This window comes from Pinus tabuliformis, chromosome 7 (genome assembly GCF_031772625.1).
Source record: "Pinus tabuliformis cultivar Carrire ecotype Pingquan chromosome 7, CPIR1, whole genome shotgun sequence".
Lineage (NCBI taxonomy): Eukaryota > Viridiplantae > Streptophyta > Pinopsida > Pinales > Pinaceae > Pinus > Pinus tabuliformis.
This window is the reverse complement of record NC_142293.1, coordinates 204,452,812-204,462,396: the sequence shown is the minus strand read 5'-3', so window position 1 is coordinate 204,462,396 and position 9,585 is coordinate 204,452,812. Positions and strand designations below refer to the sequence as shown.

At 37.7% G+C, this 9,585-nt stretch overlaps 1 long non-coding RNA gene across 1 annotated transcript; it reads right to left on the bottom strand.

Moving 5' to 3' along the window:
- Positions 1 to 1,440: 1,440 nt before the first annotated feature.
- LOC149246568 (uncharacterized) lies at positions 1,441 to 3,589 on the bottom strand. Its single transcript, XR_016265570.1, has 4 exons — positions 3,474 to 3,589; positions 3,021 to 3,364; positions 1,882 to 2,918; positions 1,441 to 1,678 (listed from the first exon to the last, which is right to left on the bottom strand). It is a non-coding gene; the product is annotated as an uncharacterized LOC149246568 (long non-coding RNA).
- Positions 3,590 to 9,585: the final 5,996 nt, after the last annotated feature.

Here is a 9,585-nt window from a genome sequence, read left to right as displayed (position 1 = left end):
AACAAAACACAAACGTTGCAGCAATATGAACATTATTGCAGCAATTGCAATAATATGAACATTATTGCAGTAATTGCAACAATATGAACATTATCACATGAGCATTATCTTCACAAGGTAAGGGTCTCATCAATCCCTTCCACAAGTCTATCAAAAACAAAACACAAAGGCTGCAACAATATGAACATTATTGCAGTAATTGCAATAATATGAACATTATCACATCAATTGAAAGTTTTCTATGTAAATATTTATATCAATATATGATATATGAGCATTATATGAACATTATTGCATCAATTGAAACGCTGCAGCAATATGAGCATTATCACATAATTGAATGTTTTTTTTGTAAATATCTATATCAACTATATGAGCATTATCACATAATTGAATGTGATAAATGGCAATATGAGCATTAATATTCGTGTAAATATCTCTATCAATATATAAGCATTATTGCATCAATTGAAAGTTTTTTTTTTTTGAGAATTAATATTCGTGTAAATATCTGTATCAATATATAAACATTATATGAGCATTATTGCATCAGTTGAATGTTTTTTTCGTAAATACATTAATATCCGTGTAAATATCTGTATCAATATATAATATTATTTTATTTTATTTTTTTGCGTAAATACTGTAAATATCTGTATCAATATATAAGCATTATGGCATCAGTTGAAAGTTTTTTTTTTCCTGTAATTCTGTAAATATGTAAAAATCTATTAATTGAAAGTTGTTTTTTTTTTCATTATATGAGCATTATTGCATCCATTGAAAAAAAAAAAATTCATTATAAGAGCATTATTGCATCAATTGAAAGTTTTCTTTCCTGTAAATATGTAAATATTATGTCAATATCAATTGAAAGTTTTTTTTTCCTTCCTGTATCAATATGTTTAAGCAATGATGTTATTAATCAAGAAAGTTCTTCGATTCAATTGCGCAAATAATATGTTTAACATAAAAAGTGATGACTTAAGGCACGAAAATTAAAGCACAGCCAACGTTGAATCAACTGCAGAAATCTGCATAATTAATGTTTTCTCAATTTAATTACTTCAATCTCAACTCCAATAATATTCAACCAGGTTTGTCTGAATGCACATACATATGACAAAAAACTCAGGAAAAAAACTCGTGTGGTACAAAGAAGGGTTTCAAAAATAGAAACTAAGAAACCTCGGAAAGAACATTCATAAATTATGTTCCAATGACAGACTTTCAATTTTTACACGACCTATGTTCCAATAACAGACTTTCAATTTTTACTTGACCCAGAAAAAATTTGGACCAGGATCGCATTTTCATTTACATTTCATTTATGTTTGCTGAACAATATCTGATGAAAATTACAATCTTGATAGAATTTCTCAACAAGTGGAACACAAGTGAGGCATTTCACTGACTAGACGTTGCCATTATTCATGGTATTCTTGTAAATTAGGAGTGCACTTCAAATTGTTCTTATGTTTCCATTGAATTACCTTGAGGGTGGTGCCGAACCTTGGTTACTTAATAATGGATTTAATCCGACAGTACCATTATTTGGGGGAGGTCCAACACCCCATTTCCCTTCTTACTCTGAAGGCTCCAAAACATGAACTCTGTTTTTCCAAGAGCAAATTGATTCGGTTCGGACGGATATGATGCAAGCGAATAGGCACTACCGCTGAATAAATAACCAAACAATAAATTGAATAAATAACCAAACAATAAATTAAATCATAATATGCCTTACCAAAATCCAAATCTAAAAAATAGATGTATCGAAATAAATAACCAAACAATAAATTAAATCATAATATGCATTGTCAAAATCCAAATCTAAAAAATAGATGTATCGACCATGACAGAATGAAAGAGGCCATTTACATGTTCATTCCCGATGGTAAATATGAAGAAGGTGCAATGGGGCAGTGAGGCCTCAATCTTTCTACATCAAACACTCCAACTGCACTTTAACAGAAGATCAGAAGCTCGCATAAACTAGGACGCTATCGCGTGAGTATAAGGCACTTGAAATAGGAGCAGATATTCATTGCATTAATCCTTGATCATAAGATGCCATTAATGCACATAGTACAATATGACTATCGGTGCTCTTCTCATTCCATTCTCCTCTAAGGAAGATGCATGGAACACTCATGTTTCCTTCAAATGAAGTTTGGATCTCCACTGGGAACTCTATTTAAAGATCTCATCCTAGAACATTTTCTCTTCTACCTTGACTTGTGCACATAGAGCAATTGCTATGTAGAAAAATCATACTGGAGCTCTAACATTGGTAAGGGCGTAGTTCTAAGACTTGGACTCGAACTTCAACTCAATCTCTTGGATTCAATTACTCTGCTTTAACTCAAAACAACTAGGATTCAATAACTCAAGTTTCAACTTTCAACTCAAATCATTCTAGTTAATTTGAACTGGTTTGGTACCAAACAAGCACTCAAACCAAGTTGAACTGGTTATGTACCCAACAAGACCTCAAGTCAAATTAACTCGGTGCTATCAACTCAACTCATTTAACTAGCTCCGAATCAAAAGAATCCAAGTTTTGAAACTAAAGTCAGGACCGACATAATAACATCTAAGTGGAGTTCAGAATCAAAATTCATTGCTCGCATAAACTAGGACGTTGTCGCATGAGTATAAGGCACTTGAAATAGGAGCATATATTCTGCATCAAACACTCCAACTGCACCATCACAAAAGCTTAGAAGCTCGCATAAAGTTTAAACTAGGACGCTGTCACATGAGTATATGTCACTTGAAATAGGAGCGGATATTCTGCATCAAACACTCCAACTACACTATCACAGAAACTCAGAAGCTCGCATAAACTAGGACGCTGTCACAAGTATATATATGGCACTTGAAATAGGAGTAGATAGGGGATCATGAGGAGACCACTGCAAATGAAAACATGTAACAAGGTCATCCAATCAGATAAAGAAGGTAAATGATTATATTATTGTCTACGTTTAATTTCAACACTACTTACAAGTACTTACACAGCACAAGCACTCCAACTTTCCAACTTGGAAGCATCATATATGGCAAAGCCGGCTCTCTTGCACAACCAACAAGTGATATCGATCATTATGAAACTGTACTCTTGTATCCACCACTGGTGGTGACGATCTTCCTAGTTGTACAGCTTTTGACTTTCGCTTGTGTCACCCATCTATGCCCCACGGTTATAATTGCCAAAAGATGTGGTTGTGAGTACATGAATATTTCTACTCTGGGCATCAGCTCCAGAAGATACCAACACATTCAAAAACATGTGAAAAGCCCCGGGTGAAAAAGACAGGCCTGTGAGTTACTTTTGGTGGCCCTTGAGCTTTGCTTTTACCTGTAAAAATTGCAGCAAGTTCAGAGCAAGCCACTTTAAGGTGAGTTTTGGTAAAAGGGCACAATGAAGAAAAATGATAAGGATTGAAAGAGATATACACAAGCAGCACCTCATCAACTCGAACATTGTGTATTTGAATTGATGAATCCTCGATGCCAATTGCAATGATGTTATTGTCCTGATGTTGGAAAGCCAGAAAAGTGTCTGCAGGAGGAGGTGGCATAAAAGTTGTCATGACCTAGCAGCAGAAGAAGCTAGGTAAAATAGAATTAACAACAAGATTAGAAAGGCAGGCTGTCCAGTTTGGATGCCTATTCAAAAGTGTTTTCTCTATCTATTATGTTCTCCCAATTTCGATAATTGTTAGGATATTCCGACACATAGGAAATAGTTAAGTACAACTTGGTCTAGTATAGAGTTAGGTAAAGTGTGTTTCTTTACTATGTACATTTTGTAACTTACAATCCAACGGTCACGATATGTAGTGATCCGACGGTTCATTCTCTCCTCGGTATTACCGACACTTGATCCGTGGCTTAACACCCGATTGGTCCATGATTTCTATTTAAAGCGCATGGAGGGTCATTTGTAGGGTAATCCGTCTATGAGAGAAACATATGTAAATTTTCATTCTTTTATTAATAAATTTCCTGAAGTGGCCGCGTTGGCTCAGGCCGTGGACTGTTTCCCTCTTTGAGGGTTTTAACCACGTCAAAATACTGGTGTATTGATCTGTGATCTATTTGTGAGCGGTGTCCTTTGGTGTTCTGTCTGAGGAACTTACCCTGTAAATTCCTACATGGTTTCAGAGCTATTTGAGGGCCGCGTCCGTTGGTGATCGAAATCTGAAGCCGGTAGAACTGCATCCGACTACCGTTTCCTAGATCTACTGTTTCTGACTGCTTTCGGGCCGAGAGGACTGCTCTGTTGTGTTGGGAGCATCTGTTCCAGTGAGGAACCCCTTTCGTTTCACGCGAAAAGGTTTCCGGTAGCCCTAGCTGCGTCATTTTTAAAGATCTAGAGGTATACAGTGTTTATTTGCAGTTTACAGTTATTTTCTCTCTGTTTATTTCAGTTTTCGGTTTATTTAGCCTTTTTTATTACCGGATCTATACCTTTCATTTCTGCGTATGCTCTTTGCACTGCGACTCTGTGCGATCTGGGCAAATCAGAAACAGAAAGGAATGATTTTTCTCATGTGTATGCTCTTTTCCGCTGCGCTTTAGTGTGATCTCGGGAAATCAGAAACATTGAGGAAAATATTTAGTTTTTGGCTAAAGCTAACTTTGAGCCGCAAGGTTCATTTTTGAAAATATCTAGTTTCCGGCTAAAGCTAACTTTGAGCCGCAAGGTTCGTTTTTTTTTGTATGTCCGTGTTGGTTTTGTGTTTTTTGTTTTGTAGGGAAAAAGAGCTTTCTCAAAGCAAGCACGCAACCCAAAGCATCAACCCCCCCCCCCTCTCTCTCAAACTTTTTGTATAGCTCACTTGGTGCAAAGCTAATTTATGAGAGTAGAGGTCTTGGGTTCAAATCTCCATTTTGTGGGGGCGGATTTTTTATTTCCGCACATTCCCGCACTTCGTCGGCGACTTCATCAAATTTTTTTCAAAAAGCCATAACTTCTTCATCCGGAAGCCGTTTTCAGAACCGTTTTTTTTTAAACAGCCTAATTTTTCGAGATCTTTCCATTGGTTCACTTAGTTTCAGCATCTATAGCTTCAGTTTTTTTTTTAAATGGAAAGCCCATGCCAAGTTATTCTTGACAGCACCAACTACTTCCAATGGTGGTCCTACATTGTGGATTTACTTAGAAGTAAAGGTCTTTACAGAATAGCCACAGGCTAAAAGACCAAACCGAAAGATGAAGACAAGGCAGCTAAATGGGAAAATAGGCAAGACCAAGCACGTGGGTTGATAGGGATGTCTATTTCTCCAGATCTTAGATTCCATATTGCAGAACTTGATACTCCTGATGAAGCACTGCAACAGATTACTAAAGTATTTGGAATTAAAAATGAACTTAAAGCCCATCAACTTGAAAATGAATTGCTTACATTGGACCCCAATAATTTTTCTTGCATTGAAGATTTTTTGTCCAAGTTCAAGACCCTTAGACTTCTCTTGGAAGGTGTTAAGGTTAAGAAAGAAGATAGTAGCCTTATCTACTCCATTCTTACTAAGTTGGGACCAGCCTATTCTGTGTTTGTTTCCACCTTCCATTCTACAAGAGAAGCCTTCATTTCTCAAGGACAAACCTACAAGTCCCCTTCCTTTGATTCCTTTTGTGATTCTTTAATAAGAGAACAAGAAAAACTCTTACACCTTGGTCTTCTTCATCTTGGAAACTCTTCTAAGAAAGCATTAGCCACCCAGCAGCAACCAAATCCAAAGAATCCTAAGAAGTTGTATCCTAAAAAGAATGGTCCTAAACCAAACAAGGGTCCTAAGCAATTTCAGCCTCAAAATGAAAAATCATTTCAACAAAATGATAAGACAAATAAAAATAAAGGGAAGAAGACTGATAGACATTGCAACTTTTGTAATCGAGATGGCCACTTAGAATCCAAATGCTTTAAGAAGATGGAAGCCTTGGAAGCAGCAATGAAGAAGCATAACATCCATTTGGAGCAATCTTCAACTTCAACTTCATCTTCAGGAATGGCACTTTCTGCATGTGGTTGTCAAGCATCTCGGTCTGGCTATGCACTAAATGTATCTTCTTCTTCTCATTCTCATGAGTGGCTCATTGATTCTGGAGCTTCTTATCACATGGCCAAAAACAAAGCCATGTTTTCTTCTTTAAATGATTGTAACACCAAAAATATATATGTTGGTGATGATAGATCTCTTAGTGTTGTAGGGACTGGAACTGTTCATCTAGACAATGGTCAGTTTAATGATGTATTATGTGTTCCAACCTTACCCTGCAACCTTCTATCTGTATATCAGATAACCCATTCAGGTGAAGGTAAAATCGTTGAATTTTCACCTCACAATGTTGTAATTAAGGACCTAAGAGATCCTAGACAGATTTTAGCTACTGGCATTGCTAATGATTCTACAAGGTTGTATAAGTTTCACAACTTTGGGTCATCAAATCTTCCCTCAGTATTTGTTGCTCATAATGATGAAGTGAGAAAACTTTGGCATGAGCAATTTGGTCACTTAAACTATCGCTCTCTTCAGAATTTATGTAAAGAAAATATGGTGACAGGTCTTCCAATGGTATCTTGCAGAGATGGTGTTTGTTCCGGATGTGTACTCGGAAAACATCATCGAGACAGTTTTGAAAAACGTGCCTCTTGGCATGCCTCAGCCCCTTTACAACTCGTGCATAGTGATTTATGTGGTCCACTTCCAGTTGCTTCATTCTCTGGCTACAAGTATTTCTTAACTTTCATTGATGATTTCTCCAGACGCACTTGGGTATACTTCTTAAAACTCAAGAGTGAAGTATTTAACATGTTCTTGGCCTTTAAGGCCTTTGTTGAAAAACAATCTGGACATCAAATTCTTAAGCTAAGATCTGATAATGGCGGAGAATATGTTAAAAACACATTCATCAACTTTTGCACTGAGAATGGAATTCAAATGCAACATACTGTTCCATATACTCCACAACAAAATGGTGTAGCTGAAAGGAAGAATCGCACCTTAAAGGAAATGGCTAATTGTATGCTTCAATCTAAAGGACTTAGTCTTAATTATTGGGCAGAAGCAATTAACTGTGAAAATTACATAATAAATCGCACTCCTACTAAGGTTTTAAAGAATATCACTCCAGAAGAAGCATGGAGCTCAATCAAACCAGATGTAAGTCACTTTCGTGTTTTTGGAAGTGAAGCATGGGCCCATATTCCAGATGAGAAACATAAAGCTTTAGAACCTAAGAGTGAAAAATGTATTTTTGTTGGATATTCTGAAGATGTCAAAGGATATAGACTTATTCCACTTAAGTCCAAAAATGTTATCATTAGAAGAGATGTAAAGTTTGCTGAAAATATATCGGCCTGTGAGCCTAGTTCGGCGGATGTGCCACCTCTCCCTATCTCTTCTACTTTTGAAAATATTTCTTCTTCAGATGAAAATCCTCCCCCACCTTCTCAGGATCCTCCTTCAGCTCCTCAGCTTCCAAAATGGGTCCGTGCTACTCGGGATGTAGCAGGTGATCTTGTCGGTGATCCTACAGATCAGCGACGTACACGTTCTCAGTTCGAGAGTGCCTCTTCTTTACTGGCTCAAGCTTCAGTGAATTATGATCCTGACACCTTTGCAGAAGCTTCAGGCCATCCAGATTGGGAAGCAGCTATGAATGAAGAATATCATTCATTATTGGCAAATGATACATGGGATCTTCTTCCTCTACCAAAGGGACGAAAACTTGTTAGATGCAAATGGGTTTACAGAACAAAGTATGGACCAGATGGGAAAGTTGATAAACATAAAGCTCGTCTTGTTGCTAAGGGTTTTTCACAAGTTGAAGGCATTGACTATACTGAAACCTTCTCCCCTGTTGCCAAAATGAACTCTATCCGCCTTGTTCTTTCCCTTGCTGCCTCTTTCAAATGGGAAGTCCATCAGATGGATGTTAAATCCGCCTTCTTGCATGAAGAAATCTATATGGAACAACCTATTGGCTTTATACAAACAGACTCCAGCCTTGTATGTCGGCTTAAGAAATCCCTTTATGGTCTCAAGCAAGCTCCTCAAGCTTGGTATGCCAAAATGGATAACTTTCTTGTTGATGATCTTATCCTGACTGGTAGTGATCCCAACCATATAAACCATGTGAAGTCTAGCCTTAAAAGGAAGTTTGAAATGACAGACTTAGGACACTTACATTATTTTCTCGGTCTTCAAGTCTTGCAATCCAAGGAAGGTATTTCCCTTTCTCAGTCCAAGTATGCCTGTGATATTCTATTCCATTTTCACATGGAAGACTATAAGCCAGCCCCTTCTCCATTTCAATCTGGAGTCAAACTTTTTGTCACTTGTACTTCTCCTAAAGTTGATGCTACCTTATACCGTCAACTTGTAGGAAACCTTTTGTATCTAACCCATACTCGTCCTGACCTTTCCTTTGTTGTTGGCCTTGTTGCTCGGTTTATGCAAAACCCACATGAAAGTCATTGGAAAGCAGCTAAAAGAATACTTCGCTATGTTCGAGGTACAGTTCAGTTTGGGATTCATTACAGTGCCGAAGCATCTCCTCTATTGGTTGGTTTCACTGATTCCGATTGGGCTGGTGACCCTGATGATCGGAAGTCTACTGCAGGTTATGTGTTCACTCTTGGTTCAGGACCTATTACATGGGCTTGCAAGAAACAAGGTGTCATTTCTCTTTCTTCAGCAGAAGCAGAGTATCGTGGTGTCGTAGAAGCTAGTAAGGAAGCCTTGTGGCTTCGTCAAATCCTGTCAGAGTTTGGCTTTCAGCAGCAGCATCCGACTACACTTTGGTGTGATAATCAAAGTGCCATTCAACTATGCAAAGATCCAGTCCAACATCAACGCAACAAACACATTGAACTGCACATGCACTTCATCAGAAAGCTCATTCATGACCATGTTCTTGAAACAGATGATCAAGTTGCAGACATCTTTACAAAGGCTCTCACAGAGGCGAAGTTCACTAAACTTCGATTTATGGTTGGAGTTCAGGAAGTTGTCACTAAGGGGGGATAGGCTCTAGTGCCTCCTTCCTTCTCCTATTGTGTCATATTTGTAAATCCTTCAATCCTATCCCAAGTTGTTCTTAAGGGGGATGTTAGGATATTCCGACACATAGGAAATAGTTAAGTACAACTTGGTCTAGTATAGAGTTAGGTAAAGTGTGTTTCTTTACTATGTACATTTTGTAACTTACAATCCGACGGTCACGATATGTAGTGATCCGACGGTTCATTCTCTCCTCGGTATTACCGACACTTGATCCGTGGCTTAACACCCGATTGGTCCATGATTTATATTTAAAGCGCATGGAGGGTCATTTGTAGGGTAATCCGTCTATGAGAGAAGCATATGTAAATTTTCATTCTTTTATTAATAAATTGCCTGAAGTGGCCGCGTTGGCTCAGGCCGTGGACTGTTTCCCTCTTTGAGGGTTTTAACCACGTCAAAATACTGGTGTATTGATCTGTGATCTGTTTGTGAGCAGTGTCCTTTGGTGTTCTGTCTGAGGAACTTACCCTGTAAATTCCTACAATAACTACGGCTTTACAGTCC